The 17517-nt window shown below is 44.5% G+C and overlaps 1 long non-coding RNA gene across 5 annotated transcripts; it reads right to left on the reverse strand.

Moving 5' to 3' along the window:
• Positions 1-5997: 5997 nt before the first annotated feature.
• LOC118522350 (uncharacterized) lies at positions 5998-17086 on the reverse strand. Of its 5 annotated transcripts, none has more exons than XR_004910579.2 (4): positions 16942-17086; positions 16265-16583; positions 16070-16161; positions 5998-6868 (listed from the first exon to the last, which is right to left on the reverse strand). It is a non-coding gene; the product is annotated as an uncharacterized LOC118522350 (long non-coding RNA). The 5 variants fall into 5 exon arrangements; XR_013446662.1 differs by having other exon boundaries at positions 16971-17083; XR_013446665.1 differs by lacking the exon at positions 16942-17086 and adding an exon at positions 16660-16919.
• Between the last annotated feature and the right edge of the window lie 431 nt (positions 17087-17517).

The following is a 17517-nucleotide window of genomic DNA, read 5'->3' on the forward strand; positions in this document are numbered from 1 at the left end:
TTGTGACCTGTGGCTCAGCGCGGGAAACAAATAAATAAACAGGAAATGACAGCCCAGGGTGAAAATGCAACCGTGGGAGTAAGCACCTGCTGGGAGGGTGGGCTGGGGCCCCTCACCCAACCCAGTTGAAGAGATGGGAAGGAGGGCATCCCAGAAGGAGGAAGCCTCAGGAGAGAAGCTTACAGCAGAGACAGATGCTGACACCCGAAGTAAGCAGGTGTGTGTCCCCAAAATCCCACAGTCACCGCCTCATCTGTTTCCTACAAAGCCAGACCTCTTTCTTACGGGTTGACAGCCCTCAGTTAGTTTTTCCTACTTTTCCTGTTCAAAACTTCAAGAGAACCAATACGAGAAAAACAGCGCCTCATCTTTTGAGCTGTCACTCCTTGGAGAGACCAGGCTTTCAGGACGTTCCACACCCTGTGTCGTCCCCCTTCCCCTCCTATTTTCCTCTTCCCTTGGCACTAGGTTCAGGGGCACTGAGCAGAATATGCATTATGAGAAAGCAACTTGAAGGCTCTAAAGTGAGATCAAAAGGGTGGGTATGAATCATCATGATTAATAATAGGATGTTTTGTAGAGGAAAGAGCAGAGGCTGAGATCCCAGGAACCTTAGGTCTAGTTCCTCCCTCTGACTGTGCCCCAGACTAAATGCTGAATGTCTCTGCAGTGCATGTTGGCATTTTCCTGCATCTTGCACTCCGTATTCTTAGACACATGCTCATCCCCAAGCACACGTGCACACACACACACACACGTATATGCATGGATAGGTGATACAAATGTGGGGATATGTTTACATTTTTTAATACAAATTGTAGGTTTCTGGACGATCACTATGCTATTCTTTTAATTTTTCTGAATGTTTGAAACTTTCATAACAAAAATTTAGCAAACAAAATTCCTACCTTCCAGCTGCCTTCCGTCTGTGACCTGTGACTTTCCCTCAGTTCGGGGCACCCTTCCTGCTCCCAAGCAATTTCGTACCACCCCTTCCTCCCATATCAAAATCTGCTCAGAAATGGATAGTTACCCATTATCACCTCTCCTTCGCTTCGTGCATACTTATGCTAAGTTCTTATTTTTTTAAAGAGCATTCCCGTGTTATCTCTAACTGTGACATAAAGGTTTTGTGTGTTCTTTAAAGGATTTCAGGATGAGCGCGTGAGAGAGGATTGGAGGGCCAGGGAGGCTGTCTTCCCAGAGCCCCTTAACGCATACCGTCGAGGCTATGTCCGCCGGTCTACACCCACGCCTATAGCCCGTCTACACCCACGCCTGCACGGCACAGTAACGCTCTTGAAGCCACATGTCTCAAGTGGGTTCTGCTTTAAATTGGCTTTAAATTGGATGCTGTGCTGAGTTCCCTTAGCCCTCTAGAGCACCGACTGCTCATTTGAAAAATAAGGCCATTGCACCAGCTGGGTACAGGACTAGCTCCCCTGGGCTGCTTGTTAAAGCATGGGGATGCCGGGGCCCCCTCCGGGGTCAACAGCCTACCAAACACTGCCCTGGGTGCCCTGCACAACTCTCTTGAGCTACAACACGCTGACGTTTATGACAAAACAGGGTGGGCTGTGTCCTCACGAGAGAGCGTCTCTCCCACGCCTCCTCTCCTGCCCGCCCCCCAACTCACACCCCGGAGCTGGATCTTATCAGCCCACAGGGAATGGCTCTCCCAACTCTGCTGACCTGTGAGCCTCAAGCAAGAGAACTCAGAAGAAGGTGGAGTCGAGGCAGATACTCCACAGTCCAGAAGTATTTTCTTTTTTGGTCACCCTTTAAAATAAAACAAAACTGCTCATCTCTTTCTCATTACATTAGACTGTATTTCATAAGCCACGCTGCCTTGGCTGCAGCTGAAGCCGTGTTTTTCTGGTTGTTCAAAGCTCTCTTTTTTTTTGATGTGTTTTTTGGGAGAAGCTTTGTAAAAGCATATTTCAGCCTAAAAATATAAATACTTTCCTTTAGGAAGTCACCGCTCCCTTCCCCTTACATATTTGAGGAAATACTGCAGATATAACTGTAATGATGTTAAAAAGGAAACCCAACCACAAAACAAATTCCCTTCCAATGTTTTCACGGATAACAGCCAATAACAGCCGATGCCCAAATGATGGGAGGTGGGTGGGGGCCTCTTTCCCCTCAATGTCACATGCGGCCTTCCGTTCTCTGTGGGCCGACTGTTAAATAAATCAAATGAAAGTCAACAAAGGTCCTTTTCATTCTGGGACATACAAAAATGCAGGGCCTGGTCCTGAAGTTTCAAGTCTCTGAGACCTTCCGTCGGCTGAGTGAGCTACAGGAATTCGTTTAATAATCCTGTGGAATGATCCTTGTTCAGAGAAGATGGAAGCCCAGAGCAGCACCTGACCAGCTTCAGCAGTGACCCCCTCATTCTTCCCTGACTGTTCTCTTGCCCCGACTTGTCCGGATTATGTGATTATCATAAGACCAGCACACGGGGGAATCCTTGAAGGAGCCCCGACCGTTTTCTCTTTTCTTTGGCACATTTCAAAGAATTGACAAAAGCAATTGAGAAAAGATTTCTTTCCGATTTGGTGTGGCTCAGGCCACAGGTTCACACACCTTGCTCTTACCATCAGAGGCGTTATGTCAAGGCCAAGAAGAAGTTACAGGTGCCGGCTGAACGCACGCTATGAGCAGCTGAGCCAGCATGCAAAAATAAAATTCATGGCACATAGCAGTTTGATGTCCAGCTGCAGATCATTATCAATGAGTTACAGGACAAAACAGTATGAATGCAATAAACTGCTAAAATCTGTGATATGACCTGAAAGACGTGTGCAGTTTGAGTGTCTGGGGAAGGCTTTACGCAGAATAAATAAAACAGAGTAGTAGTTACTGCTGTGAGCTTTGATGCCAACTGCCCTGGTCCAGAACTTGGATCCGGTACTTATGAGCTGTAGGACCTAGGGCAAAATACTTAACCTATTTCTGCACTCACCCTGCTCCTGCCCCCAGAAATACTCCAGTCCTGAAGAGTTTCAGCAGAAAGAATGCTCCTGAATCTAAGGAATAAAGTTAGCTGCCTGGATTTTTCTTCTTTTAAGCAGATTCAATCCCCAAATACTCTTTGTATTCTTAAATTCTGCTTCTTATTTTGGAAAAAACAAAACAAAAAAACACTCTCTTTTTAAAAAAAACAAAAAACAAAAAAACCTCTTTCTTATATAAAGACCTTAGCCCTTAAAAGGAATATTTTAACAAGAAAACAGTTATGCAGTGGCCTCTTAGTAATCTAAATCCCAATGTGTGACCTAAATGAATGATTTTTTAAAACTATGGGTGTAAGTAGGAAGAGGAAAAGTGTTCTGAAAATCATTGCCCACTGTGGAGATCACGTATAACATCCACGTATGTTGATATCACTTACGCTTCTTGAAATTATTCAAGGGGCAAGACTGGTCTCTTTCTCTGAACTTACGTGGAACCTACCAATTTAATTTAATTTTAATATATCTTAATCTATAATTATATTTTTGTTTAGAAAATTTTTTCTTTACTGCACCAATACCAGCAGGAAAGTTGAGCTATTGCAGTGTAATGGTTAGCTCAACACCCATTATTCATTCAAAATACGTAATCAAAAATCTAAGATTTGGTTAAATGCTATACCATGTAACCCCAACATATTTGAATTTCAATTTATAAAATTATTAAATTCAGAGAAATGTATTGCAGTTTTATGTTTTCCCAATTGTAAGATGAGAAAAATAATATTGTCTACTGTTACTGCTGCCTAAGAGCCTGAACAGAGCTTTGCAGGCACAACTAGCTAAAAATTGCTATTCTGATTTATGCCACTGTAACAATTTTATGCTAGATTTTCCAGTATCGAAGCAGGGGTATAATCATTTTTTAAAGATGACCATTATGCAAGTGCAAACTTAAACAATTCTGCTTACTAGAATTTGCAACCTGAGACATCCCCTTAAAACAAATACGAAACATCCAAAGAATGTATATATCTTGAGCGAGGGTGAGTGTGTGTGTGTGTGTGTGTGACACATACACATGTATCACCTTTTCTCACAGGTGCTGCCTTCATGTTCTTCCATAAGCATGACAATATTTACTTTATAGCAAATCTCACTATATATAGTAAATAGGTTAAAATAATTTTTCATCTAAGTAAACAAGTCAAAAATTTTTAGATCCACACTCCTGAACTTCCCCTAAAATGTGTCTAATTCAATGGTAAGATTCATGAAATGTAAAGATTAGTAAGTTCTTTTTTTAAGATTTTATTTATTTAAGAGAGAGAGAGATAAAGAGAGAGCAAGAGTCGGGGAAAGGACAGAGGGCGAAGGAGAAGCAGGCTCCCCGCTGAGCAAGGAGCCCGATGTGGGGCTCGATCCCAGGACTCTGGGATCATGACCTGAGCTGAAGGCAGACGCTTAGCCGACTGAGCCACCCAGGTGCCCCAAGATTAGTAGGTTCTTATAAAATATCCAGTTCTTCTCACTCCTAGACATTTTCTATAATTTTTGGACATTTTTAATGAAGAATTTCAATACTATTTCTTTTCTTCTTGGATTTCTCTGCCGTGGCAGCTACAATTCGATTTTTAAAAAATGATTATCATTAAATTAAGAAGTTCTTGGTCTTGATGAATTGTTAAGAATTTTGATGCCCAAAAGATGTAGGGGGTCCCCATAAATCTCTTTTAAATGACATCTCATGAACTAGTTCTTCTTACTCTTGCTGTTGATTGGTGCTGAGACATTTAATCGAATCCTAAGTAGGGTTGCCAGATAAAATACAGGAATCCAGTTAAATGTGAATTTCAAATAAATAATGAAAATGTTTTCAGTAGAAATATGTCCCAAATATTGCATAGCATATACTTACCCTAAATTTATTTTCATAGTTAATCTGAAATTCAAATTTAAATTACCATCCTATATTACTAAAAACTTTATTAAGCTTTATTAAGATATTCATGTATCATAAAATTCCACCACTTTAAGTATATAAGGCAATGGATTTTAGTTTATTCAGAGTTGTTCAGCCATTATCACCATCTGATTTTAAAACATGGTTATCATCCCAGAAAGAAACCCTGTAGCCATTATCAGTCACTTCCCATCCCAGGGCCCCCCTTATTCTGCAGGCCTAGGCAACCATGAATTTACTTTCTATCTTTATAGATTTGCCCATTTTCAACATTTGACCTATATGGACTCGCACAACATGTGGTCTTCTGTGCCTAGCTTCTTTCACTTAGCCTGATTTCAAGGTCCATCCACGTTGTGGCATATTATCAATGCATCTGTATTTTTATTTCTTAATCTGGCAACATTAATCCTAAGGCAATATGGAATAGAACCATTTTGCCTAGGATAAGGTGAAAAACTATTCTTTACTACCAGACTCCTATCCAAACTGATCCCTGGAGCTACTCTATCAAATTCTCATGTCTCCTTTGAACTCTCAGAATTTGCCATTCTGGATTTGGAGACCTGGGGTCAGAAAGAACTAGGTTCCAAGTAACAGGATTGGGGCAGTTGGAGAAGTTGCCAGGGGTCTGAGGTATAGGATGGAGAAGGAGCTAGTGCTCTAGTTGGTGGTCAAAAGGGCCTGAGCTGGTCATCCACAAATACAAGGTGGGGGGAGGTCAGAGCTGGGTGTCTGCCTTCCACACCTCTGGGCCTTTGATGAGGCCTTCTGTCCTTCTTTCTGTTTAGCTCTCCCCTTGATGATGGTTGTCACCAGATTCTCCCTTTGTGAGATTTGAGAGGAAGGATAAATAACACAAGGGGGTTAACCTACAAGCTGAAGGTCGGGCTAGCCCTGCCAGGGAAAGTGAGTGGTCTTGGGGTAGGAGGAGGGATATGATTTGAAAACAGTCCTACTGTGCAAGTCTGAAGGGCCCGATTTCGTATCTGCCGACACTGCTCTCCCCACACCTCCCAGATTCCAGTCCCAAACCCCCCCAGCCCTGATTCCTGCCACCGCCTATGAGAGCTACCAGCAAGTACGTGGTGATTTAAGATGCAGGCCCTGCCTTTGACCCTGATAGTCCGTTGCATTCATGGCCTCGAGAACTCTGGTCTATGCATGGTAAACCACTATCTCCAAGATATTCCTACTAGGACTACGGAGGAGGAAGCATTAAAATTTCACCAAACAACTTAACCAGATGATTACTCTGTTTTGTTCTTTCTCTGTGCAACGTTACTCTTGGCCTTCCTCACAATTAGAGAACTGTATTTTCTTCGTTTAGACAGGTCTCCGGAGAAGTTATATGACTGTTCCTGAGGGTGAGTAAGAGGACCTCGTCTCCTCAGGGATTTGAGCAGCAAGCTCAACCCCCTTCTCTGCCTTGCGTGACAGGAGGCTCTGTGCATGCCTGATGGAATCCAGGACACCGTCCCACGCCTTCCCCTTGTAAAATATGTATTTCAAACTTGATGTATCTTTCAGCTTAAACCTTCATCAAAGCTGTAACCAGCATCAGGAAGTAGCCCAAAGGGCCTCACTCGAACACTTCTCTCCCCCGCAGAGAAAGCAACCTGCTCTCGCCCCGTAGCACATGCTCAGCTGGCAGAGTGAATTTTTATCACATTAAAAGAAAAAAAAACCCACTAAACATCATTCTCCAGAAACTCTTGCAAAAAGGTCAGCTTTAATGCAATGCTTCTCAAATGCATTTCAAGGAATCCAGGGTTTGGCTAACTTGTTCTCAAACTTTAGTTTCTTAAGGTGTTTTGTTATTTTGTTTTTTTTTTTTAAGTCCCGAATCCACTTCAAATTCCAAATATTTATGGTTCCCTGAGAGCAGGCTGTCATACTTTGCAGCACGGCAGGCAGGCCTGAGGCAGCATTCTTGTCTGTCAGGATTCTAGAGGGAGATGGAAGAATGATAAGTAGAAGCCACTGTGGGTGAGTTTGGTCTAAAGGAAATGATGTTCCGTTTGTGCTGTGGGAAAGTGACCCGTGAGCCATGCTGCTCATCGGAGGCACATAACCAGAGAAGCCCGGAGCCTTCAGAAAGATGCCATCCAGTCCTCGGCTCTCCCCAGCCGCTGTTCTCCTCGGCTTACTTCTCACCCCTGACCAGCTCAGTGGAGAAAAGACTAGCATTTCACAAGTTAGATTTCATCATGTTTGCCAATTAACAACAGCAAAACATGATGCGACTAAGTGCATACTGCATGTGTAAAAACTAAATAAAACTACGTTACAAATGAGAAATGTATAAGAAAACAAAACACAGAGCCACCAAATGATCTAAGAGATTCACTTTCTAGCCTTGGGCCCAGTAACTTCTGAACATATCTCCCTCAACAGACCTCTGTGAGGCATGAATTATAGTTATTTTATCCATCTATCCATCAAGCATTACATACTGAACATGCCTACAGTATGTAAGGCATTATGAAATTGTTCCCTCAACTGAAAGTACCAAATGCATTTCTTGCAACTGCACATGATTCGCTCATTATCGCAAAATAAAAATTCTAATTCAAAAAAAAAATTGCTGAATTCCAAGATTTTTAAAGAAACTTGTGTCCTCGTAAAAAAAGAGTGAACTCTCATAGCAGCAATTCCTCAGGAAGATAATGGCTCACCAATGTCTCCTACTTGGTGTAACACTATGTCTTACGTGGCTCAGTGAACAAAAGCGAGAAGATCATTTCAGCTGCGTGTCATTTACTGGGCAGGTCTTTTGGGGGAATAAACCTTGGTTGTGGAGTAATTGGGAGGACTCCCCCCACAGCACCCCAGTATGACACTATACTTCTTTTGTATCTGTGTGGGTATATATATATACATGTATACACATACACCTACCTACACACACACACACACACACACACACACACACACACACACATATATGCATATGCATATACCCTTTGTCCAGCTCTTTACTAAAATTAATCCATCTAATTTACCTCTAAAGTTCTTTTAGCTTGAAATTCCAGGATTCCGTGTTGCGTTAGTCAGTATCTAGCTGAACCCTGAGGAAACAGACCCCAGGACAGGACTATGCTTTTAGAAATGGGATGTTCTGGAGCATAGGGTGCTGCCTAAGGAAGGGAGATGCAGTGGGGGACCTGGGACAGAGAAGGGACTATCAGACAGGAGGAGGACTCAGACAGGAGCTGCAGAGGGAGCAAAGTCAAAGTTGGCCATGTTTTACCCAGAGCCAGCCATATACCTACAAAACTGGATTTAATGGCAAACCATCTAAAAATACGCTCACTGAAAACAGTCTACTGACCCTTTTCTCAGAAGAAACGATTGCAGGAGACCATGGGGTCAGTATTTGAGCTTTCATTTTAATGCCTAGAAAAATCTGCATTTACACAGTCAATTTTCTCCTACCCTGGAGTTAAACTTTTGACTTCTTTGTCGAATCCTGGCAGAAAAGGGGCCAGAGGTTAATGCGCTTGGGAATCCAAGGCTCAGTGATACAAGAACTGCATGTTCCATTATCACTTGAGCTTCTACACGTTATCAGACTGAGTAAGTACAGTCACACCCCACGCATCGACAATCCAACTATATAGCAAATGCATCAGTGGGAGCCAGGAAAGCAGAAGAGGGCCTCGTGATGGGGTGGAAATTACGGGCATCAGAAAACAATGCCTGGGGTAGACAGAGAGAGAGACAGACGGACTGACAGCACTCTGCAGCTGTTCCTATTAACCCACATTTTGTAGAGTATACTGGAGGGAAGCAAAGTCTTCTAAAGAAATCAATTAATGAAACTTGCATGCTTCAAGACTTTGCTTTGAACAAGTGCACTGATCCATGATTAGTGATGCAAGGCTGGGGGGGTGAAAAAAAGGAGGGACTCAACACAGAAAAGAAGAGCCATACACAGGGACATTGCTCTGGATGGCTGGGACAGGGTCCCTTGCCCCTGGCTGTGAGGCCAAAATGTTATCAGCTGACCTCTAATTACAAGGAAGAGGAAATCAATATCAACACCTAGAATTGTTTATATTCCTGTCTAAATGAGCTATAATATTATCTCATTGAGGTCAAGCTTTCTCGACAAGTTCCAAGTGAGGAAACCTCTAGAATTCTGGCTTATTTCTGTGTGTGCTGCATGTGACATTTGCATTCAATACACTTTATTCTAGTCAAGGGAAGCTCCTCGGCCTGTTATTAAGACTATTTCAGGCTAAATTGGACAGTTACAGCAAACTTAGAGTTGTGGCTTTCTAACTGACAGAAATTAGAAATGACAGAGGATCTATTTACCCAAACACAAATGCTAACAACAGCAAGAAGTGGCAGGTAATAACTATAGAAGGAAAGAAAAAAAGACAAACTCTCTAGTGCCAACCCAAGTACCAGAGAGCACAGCAGACTTCAAACCTCATCACAGACCCCTGTGATGCACATTTGATAGCCAAAGTCTACCAAAAAAAAACACAATTGGAATCTGTACATTTGACTTAAAATGTTGAAAAGTAAGCAAAGGGAGTTTAAAATATTTTGTCCAAAGGGGTTCAAGAAAAATAGAAACTTGACTATCTCCAGCAAGTTGTCACGAGATGTGGCTGGTTGAGGTCTATACTGGGTTGAATAGTGTCTCCCCCAAAATTCTTGTCCACCCAGAATCTGGAAATATGGCCTTATTTTGAAATAGCGTATTTGCTATTTGGTGAGTGGTAAATGAAATACGGTTGGCTTTGAACGAGTCACTGAAGTTGCACGATGGGCACAGAGACACTGCAGTGTTATTTTGATTTTTTGGTAAAATATTTTTAGTGTAAAAAGGGCAGCTAAACTCTTAGTGATTTCTATAAACAGTAAAATAATCACAATTAATTTCTCTTCTATTTTTGCATTTTGCTATCTGTTGTCCCTGGGGGGGGGGGGGCATAGGGCCTCCTTGAAAGAGATTATTTTATTACCCCTCATTCTATTCCACCCAGGATGAATATGCTGGGGTAACATTGGTCACAATTCTGTAGAGTGTGCTACCTAGAAGGAACTTAACCTCCTACCAGGAGACAGTCAGGACTTGACTTGCCTTTTTCTATTTGTAACATGATTTGGCAGAGGTCCTGGATCTCAACACAGCTTAATGTGTAAGGGCACTTGATTCAGCCAATGATAAGAAAACCATCTGGCCACTTAGTAGTGGATCCTGTCTTCTGCACAACCCTGCACTGGATTCCTTTCAATACAAGGGGCATGGCAGAAATGAATGCCTCCGAACTGTGTGTAAGAGGGAGGGGATCCCTTCCAGTTTAGACACTCTGTGATAGACAGCAGTCTGGTCCTTCATCTCTGAGTCAAGCACAAATCCCATGGGGATAGGTAGGAACTTGGTGGAGCAAGCTGGTAGAAGAAGCTCAAGAAAGAACCACTCTTTACTTCCCTGGAAGTCGACAGGGTAGTGTTTCTACCCAAGTATCCCTTCCCACCCCTTGGGAAGACAACAAAGCAAGAAACCTGCTGGATATTCCAGTCATTTCAGCCTCGAGTCCCATCTGCCTGTGAATGGAGATTTTCATTGTACTCTGAGTTGTTCATTTAACAGATATTTGTTGAACACTAACTATGTGTCAGGTGTTCTTTTAAGCCAGTTCAGGTACATCGGTGAAAAAATATAGCAAGATGCCTATCCTCATGGGTCTTAGAGGAATGCAGATAATCAACTATAAAGATAATCAAGAAGTATATTATTAAGTATTTTAGAAGGTAATAAATGCTCTAGAAAAAGAAATAGAGCAGGTTAAGTGACTGAGGGGCTGCAGTTTCAAATAGGAAGTCAGAATGGGGCTCACTGAGAAAGCAGCATGTAAGCAGAGTTGGGGTAGAAGAGGAGGTTGGATTTGAGCTAGTTGGAGAGACAGGGTTCCAGGCACAGAGAAGAGAAGAGCTAATTCCAATATTCTGCACTAGCAGTACACGGCAGGTTCAAGGACTGTCAAGACAGCATGGGGAGCAGGGTGAAGAGGGGCTCGAGTAGTAGGAGAGGAGATCAGTAGTAGGCGGTCTGATCTTGTAGAACCTTCCAGGTCATTGCATGGACTTGGTTTTTCCTCTGAAGGAAAGAGGAACCACTGGGGAGATGGAGCAAAAGAGTGACAAGATCTGAGAGCTTTTCCAGGCTTGTTCTGGCTGCTGTGTCGATTCTAGACCATTGGGGTGTGAAGATACGCAGCAGATGTTGCAATGATCCCGGTGGCTGGAGAGTAGTAGCAGCGGGATGGTGAGAAGGAATCAGATTCTGGGCAGAACTGAAGTGACCTGTCCGAGATCACACAGCTAGTCTGCGGCAGAGCCAGGTGAGAACCCATTTTTCACACCTTACCATCGATCTCCTGCTTACTGCACGACTCCTCCCCTTGGGTCTCTTGGTGTCCTACTGCCATCTACGAATGCAGCTTTCTGTGTGGGATTGTTGGTTGTCTTGGAACTACCAGTGCATTTTAGTATATATCTTGCTGCCCACTTGGCAAGAAGGTAGTGTGTCAGCTATCTGCTCTTTGCTAGCTACTCATCTACTCATCTGGTGATTTCTAGATGATTGTTACAAAACTTCTGGGGCATACTCTGCTCTGCAAAGGAAGGCCTAGTAACCAGGATACCAATACGTCAACTGGAAGCACCCCATGGGGATTCCATGTGGAGAGATTCTGCCCCCGCTGAAGATAAACATCTGCTCCTGCCCCACGGCTACTCAAGGAAGAGGCAGATGAACCACACTGTAATTACAACCATGCTGCTTTTCTCTTACCCAGGTTTCCGAGGATTTGGTGACTCTGATCTGTTGCTTGGCAACATTCTCACTGAGTCGGTTCTCTTCCAATTTCCAATCCTATCTGGCCAGGGAGAATTCTCACAGCAGACACTCTGCTGTGTCTTGGCTTTTAGATTGTAAAAGGCAGATCTCAATTTAGATCTCTGACCTAAGGGATGATGCCAAGGGACCCAAAGAGCTACAAAGTCTTAACTAAACCGGACTTCAGTCTTGCCACAACTTCCTAAATGGGCCCTCCAGCAGGACCACTAGAATGTAAGTGCCAGAAAGGCATGTTTGATTCATTGATGTGTCTCCAGCTCCTAGAACCATCCCTGACACATTAGAAGGGACTGGCAAACGTTTATTGCATATATATGGGTAAACTACAGAATTACTCTTTGGAAATTTTTATATCCCAGTCCTTTGTGGAGTTCTTCCTGTTCTTTCTTATTTCTTGTCCTTTCTCCCTCCCCTCCTCCTCCTCATTCTTTCTCATTTTTACATCTATACTTGAGAACTCCTCCCTCACCCCACCCCTGCCCATTTCTCATTTGCCTACTACCATTCTAGTCACTCATTAAAAAATTGGCCCATCTGAATGACAACTGGAACCACAAACCACAAGCAGGTATGATCCCTGGAAGCTTCACAACAAAGTCCTGAAGCATTTAGGAGGAAACACCAAAACCCAAACGATTCCAACTGTGCCCTTTTCATTCCCAGCTCCATATAAATTTGAGAGAGACTGGGACATACGGTCATGTGCATTAGTGATAGCAATGGTTTTTTTCCACACATGAGAATGAGAAGTCTTCTCAGACACTGTAGGCACCACAGGCCGACTGACCTTCTCTCCCTTTGCCCCAATCCTTCTGTCTCTCACCAAGTTGTGTTTCTATGTCCCTTGCCCCAGTGAAAACTCTAGATGGTGTTTTCTAACTCAAATCAAGTGATCTATATCAAAGTGTATATACATTTGCTAAGTATGCTTAAGTTGAGCTAGTAGGTTGTCAAAGTCTAGGATGGCATTCAGATCTCTGACCTCTCAGGGACTAAAGGTCCAAATATTTGCCTGAATGGCTTCATTAGTCATCCTCACACTGAAACAACCTCTGTCTCCATCGTCTCCATTTCTGTCAGTGGTACTGCACTCTCGTGGACACCCCAGCTCCAAACTAGGAAGCAGGGTGGCAGTGTTTCCTCCATATTGCAACTCAGGAATACCAGAAAGTTGTCTTCCCTTCTCCTCTTCCTCTCCAAGCAGATTTCTCCTGGTTCGCCGATGCCTGAAATTTCATAATTTATTGTTTTGGCTTAAATCCAAGAGAAGGGAAAAGATGTAAATTTCTTTTCTAGCGCTGTTTGCCAGGTACGATCTTATTTATTCTCCATATCAATCTTATGCCTCAGACCCTTTTTATATACGAGGGAACTGAAGCGCAGAGACGCTGAGTGATTTTTTTCAGGGTCACAAAGCAGGTAAATAGAAGAAGTTATTGCTGAACCCAAGTTGGGTTGACTCCAGAATCTGATTTATCTACTACCCCAGGCTAATATCTATGTGAGCCTAGCACTGTATTAAGTATTTCTCTTATTAGATATATACTGTCAGAGTCAGTAAGTTTATCAGGGTAGTAATTGATGAAGGTGCCCCACCTGTGGCTCTGAACTGAATAAACCCCTCACCCCAACCCCAGCAGTCCTCATTCAATGACTGATGCAAGTGGTGTACAAAGACCAAAGCTCCCTCGCCCCTAACGTGGGATAACCCTACACTGACTCCCAGAACTCCCCACTGGCATTAAGCTCCAGATGTCCACAAAGAGATGTGCTTTATAATACACCCTGTATTGGCTGCCATTCTGTTCCTCTCTCAGTTCCCAACTTACCCATAGATGTTTCTTGGGATCCTTTCCAAAATAAACAAACTCCTTGCACTTGAATACTTTTCTCAGGGTTCTCAGGGTCTGCCTCTTTGGAACCCAAACTAAAGCAGTCGGTAACTGTCCTAAAGATAGATTTTCAGGGGAAGAATCAGCAGACTTTGAGATCATCAAACATTGGAGGGAACAGAAGAACCGTCAGCTCTCATTTGCTCCCAAAGAGTCTTAACTAAGTCAGCCATTTATTCCTTATCTCATTAGCTACAGCAGGGAGATGAAGTCATGTATTTGTCCGTGAACAAATATTATTCCAGTTCTAGGGAAGAGGAATAAAGCAATGTACAAAATGGGCAAAATGCCCTGCCTTTATGGAGGTTATAGTCTAGTGGCTGCAAGGAGATTTCAAAAAAGAACCAACTAGATCCCCTGGAATTAAATAATACATATCTCAAGTACCTTTCAATGTATAGGTTCCCTCTTCTCCTACCACTCGCTTTGTTCTTTAAAATTTATTTGTCAGAAGAGCTTTTGTCCCCTATAGCTTGGATTTTGCTGCTTAGGTCCTTACAGTGCCACTTAATACTTCACTGTATTTTCTGAAAATTGCTAGTTACATCTAGAAGCACGATCAGGATCAGGTTCAAATTTTGGCCAACATGATTTCATAGGACTGTGTATTTCCATCAGGAGGCATACAGTGTCAGCTTGTCTCTTTTTGTGGTATCACAAGCTGTTGGTAATCATTACCAAGAGTTATTATTAGCTGGAATACTCCCATAAAGAAAAATTATTCCATCAGCTATTTGGTTACTCTAAAGTACAATTCATTTAGGAACAGCAAAATACACGATTTTTTTTCTTTGTCAGTTCTCAAAATAAGACGGTTCTTTAACATATTCCAACATGGCCTACGAAGTTTGTTTCTTTTGAGTGCCACTGTGAATTTATAGATCCACTGGGAGCCTCTTCGGCTTGGCTCCAAGGTCATTCCGGCATGACGCTAGCAATATTGGGCTATTTTTTCCCTGCTTTCTGGTATGACAAAGCGTTCTGAACTCATCTTTACATTTCTTGTCTTCAGACATGGAATCAGCAATTTCTGCCAGGATTAGCTGCCTTTTAATTCCATTCTTAGCAGGAAATACACATTTAAAAAAAATTCTGTCTGATCAGTAAATAAATCCTTGTTCAACTTCAACAAGTAAAGCTAGGTGTTTGTTGACCCATTGCTTCCCAGGACGTAAGTTTCTGAAGGCAGCCAGCTGGACCTCCTGGGTGCTCTGGCTGGGAGAACTTTCTCCCTCCTGACTAAATCAGTAAGGCAGCTGACCTCAGTTTTGGATTCTCTTTCTTCTCTGTCCAGTTCAGTAACCGAGCAGAGAGCAACTGGCTGTTAACTTTGGTATTCCATCCACAGAACTGTTCTCAGTAATGCACTAGGACAGCACAGGTGACACACTTCTGAGCACCTCAGTCACCTCCTGGCCATTTACGGTGGTGTCCTACGCCCTCCGGAGCCCTGTACCAGGCACTGGAGAGCAAAGAGGTGAAAAATAAGGAGCTCCATGGGGCGCCTGGGTGGCTCAGTTGGTTAAGCGACTGCCTTCGGCTCAGGTCATGATCCTGGAGTCCTGGGATCAAGTCCCGCATCGGGCTCCCTGCTCAGCAGGGAGTCTGCTTCTCCCTCTGACCCTCCCCCCTCTCATGTGCTCTCTCTCTCTCTCTCAAATAAATAAATAAAATCTTTAAAAAAAAAAAAAATAATAAGGAGCTCCTGTCCAGTCAGGGGACAGAATGCATCCTCTAAAAAGTCACAAGATGGGCAGTATGCACAGGAAATGCTAGAGGATTCTGGAGGGCTATGGAAGGACCCTTGTGGAGGAGGTAGTGATACAGCTGAAGGGTTCCTGTGGCAGAGATGACGCTCTGTCTACCATTTCCACTTCCTGGGCACCTAGGGAGATGGCATTTCCTTACTTCCTCTGGCCACTGGAATGTCTGTGTGAACATTCCAGGTCTGGCCTTTTAGGGGGAAAATAATGACCCCTCAAAAATGTATCTTTGTGTCTTTACCTTGCTGGTCTCCCTCCCTTCATGCTCTGGCCCCTCGGAGCTCCTACAGCCAGGCCTGTGCCTCTGGGCAGGATGCTTCTCAGGTGGGTGTCTGCAGTCACGGTTCACAAGCAGACATATCTGTGCCTCAGAGTTGAGTAGAAGGTTCCTTGTCTCAGACACCTAACAATTCTTTCACCCAAAGGGAATTTCGGGGTTACACGGAGACATGTAGAACCTTTTACCTTCTCCCAAATCATATTGCCAAAGATCCACCTACTACTCCTGTGAGCAGAACTTCTCAAATAGGAAGAGAGAGTTCTGGGTGGGGATATAAACTGCTTAATCATATCCTCATCCTAGAATATTACGCAGCCTTCACACACCTTACCTCCAGGGTGACTGTCATGGGTCACTAAGGAGCAAGGTCATGCCCAGGATCCATCCACTGACTCTCCTCCCACTGGTGGCTGTGAAACTTTCCTTTTAAAAATAACATTTATCATTTATTCTCGTTAGAAGAAAAAGCCATTTACTGTTGAAAACACTTAAAACAGATTAATAAAATAAAGAAAATGAAAATCACCTATAATCCAGTAATCCAAAAATAGAGTCTGGGGTGTATACTTCTGGTCATTTCGAAACCTCAGGGTATGTGTGCCTAGTGTTGGTTTTGTCCTCTCCAACAAGATCGTATCACACGTGCTGTTTCGTAACTTGCTTTCTTCCTCGACAATATCGAGTGGCCATTTCCCGATTAACTATTTCTCTAGGACCAGACCTATATATCCGGAGTACAGGTGGTTTCACCAGGGAGGCGGGCCCTTCTCACAAAGAAGGATTTGTCTGTCGAGGCTCCGGCCGCGCTGGGCTGGGCGCCCGGGGTCACGGGGGGCTCCGCACATCTGCCAAACCAAACAGACGGGAAGGATGAAGGAGGCCTGGGGGGCAGCGCGGAGCAGAAATCCCCGCAGCACCCACCTGAGTCAGCCCCGGAGGCCTTGCGGCCGCCTTGCCGCGCTCATCCCCAGGCCTCCCTTTCAGACACTAGTCGCTGGGCCCTGGAAGGCGGAGTTTCTCCACTTTTCTTCCACTGGACTTCTGAGGTGGGGGTGAGCACCTGGGGCGGGCGAGGCGGTGTGTGTGTGCCGGGGGAGGGGGGCAGTCTGTTCCGGGGGGGGGCAGTCTAAGCCGGACGCGTCCTTTCTCTTTCCGGACCCTGCCGCCCCCTGGAAAGAAAAGGTCGACTTAACACCGCTTCACCTCCTAGGTGGGCTTTGCAAAATCCTTACAAGGCATTCTGCGCTATGCTTCGGAATCGCAGCGCGGGGCGGGGGGCTTGCTGCCAGCTGCTGCACCGTCTTTCGGACGGAAGCGGGCACCGGCGGCGGGAACGTGAAGCCCACACCTGGACCGCGCGTGCGCGTGCGCGTGCGCGGCGGGGGGGGGGGCGCGGCGCGTGCGCGTGCGCGGCGGGGGGGTGCGGCGCGTGCGCGTGCGCGGCGGGGGGCAGGCGGGAACGACTGCACCCGCGGCCCAGAGATGCGGTCCGCCCGCACGGAGTCCGCAGCTCCGGTCTGCTAAGTGCCCGGAAACCTGCGTTCGTCGCAGCTGGGTTCCGATTTTAGAGCAGAAAGGCTCATTGTCCTGAAGTCACCCAGCCTGTCTGACCACTTTGGAAGTTTCTTTATGCTCCGCGGAACTTGGAGTCAGTGGTCCCACGGGTCACAGGATTATTAATGCAAGAGCTTTACCCGGCGAAGCTCTCTGGGAAGGGGCAACCCTGGTTTAATTTTCTGTGAGGCGGGGGATGCAACGCTTGAAAAGAAGGGTTCTGCT

The sequence above is a fragment of the Halichoerus grypus genome, chromosome 3 (assembly GCF_964656455.1).
Source record: "Halichoerus grypus chromosome 3, mHalGry1.hap1.1, whole genome shotgun sequence".
Taxonomy (NCBI): Eukaryota; Metazoa; Chordata; class Mammalia; order Carnivora; family Phocidae; genus Halichoerus; species Halichoerus grypus.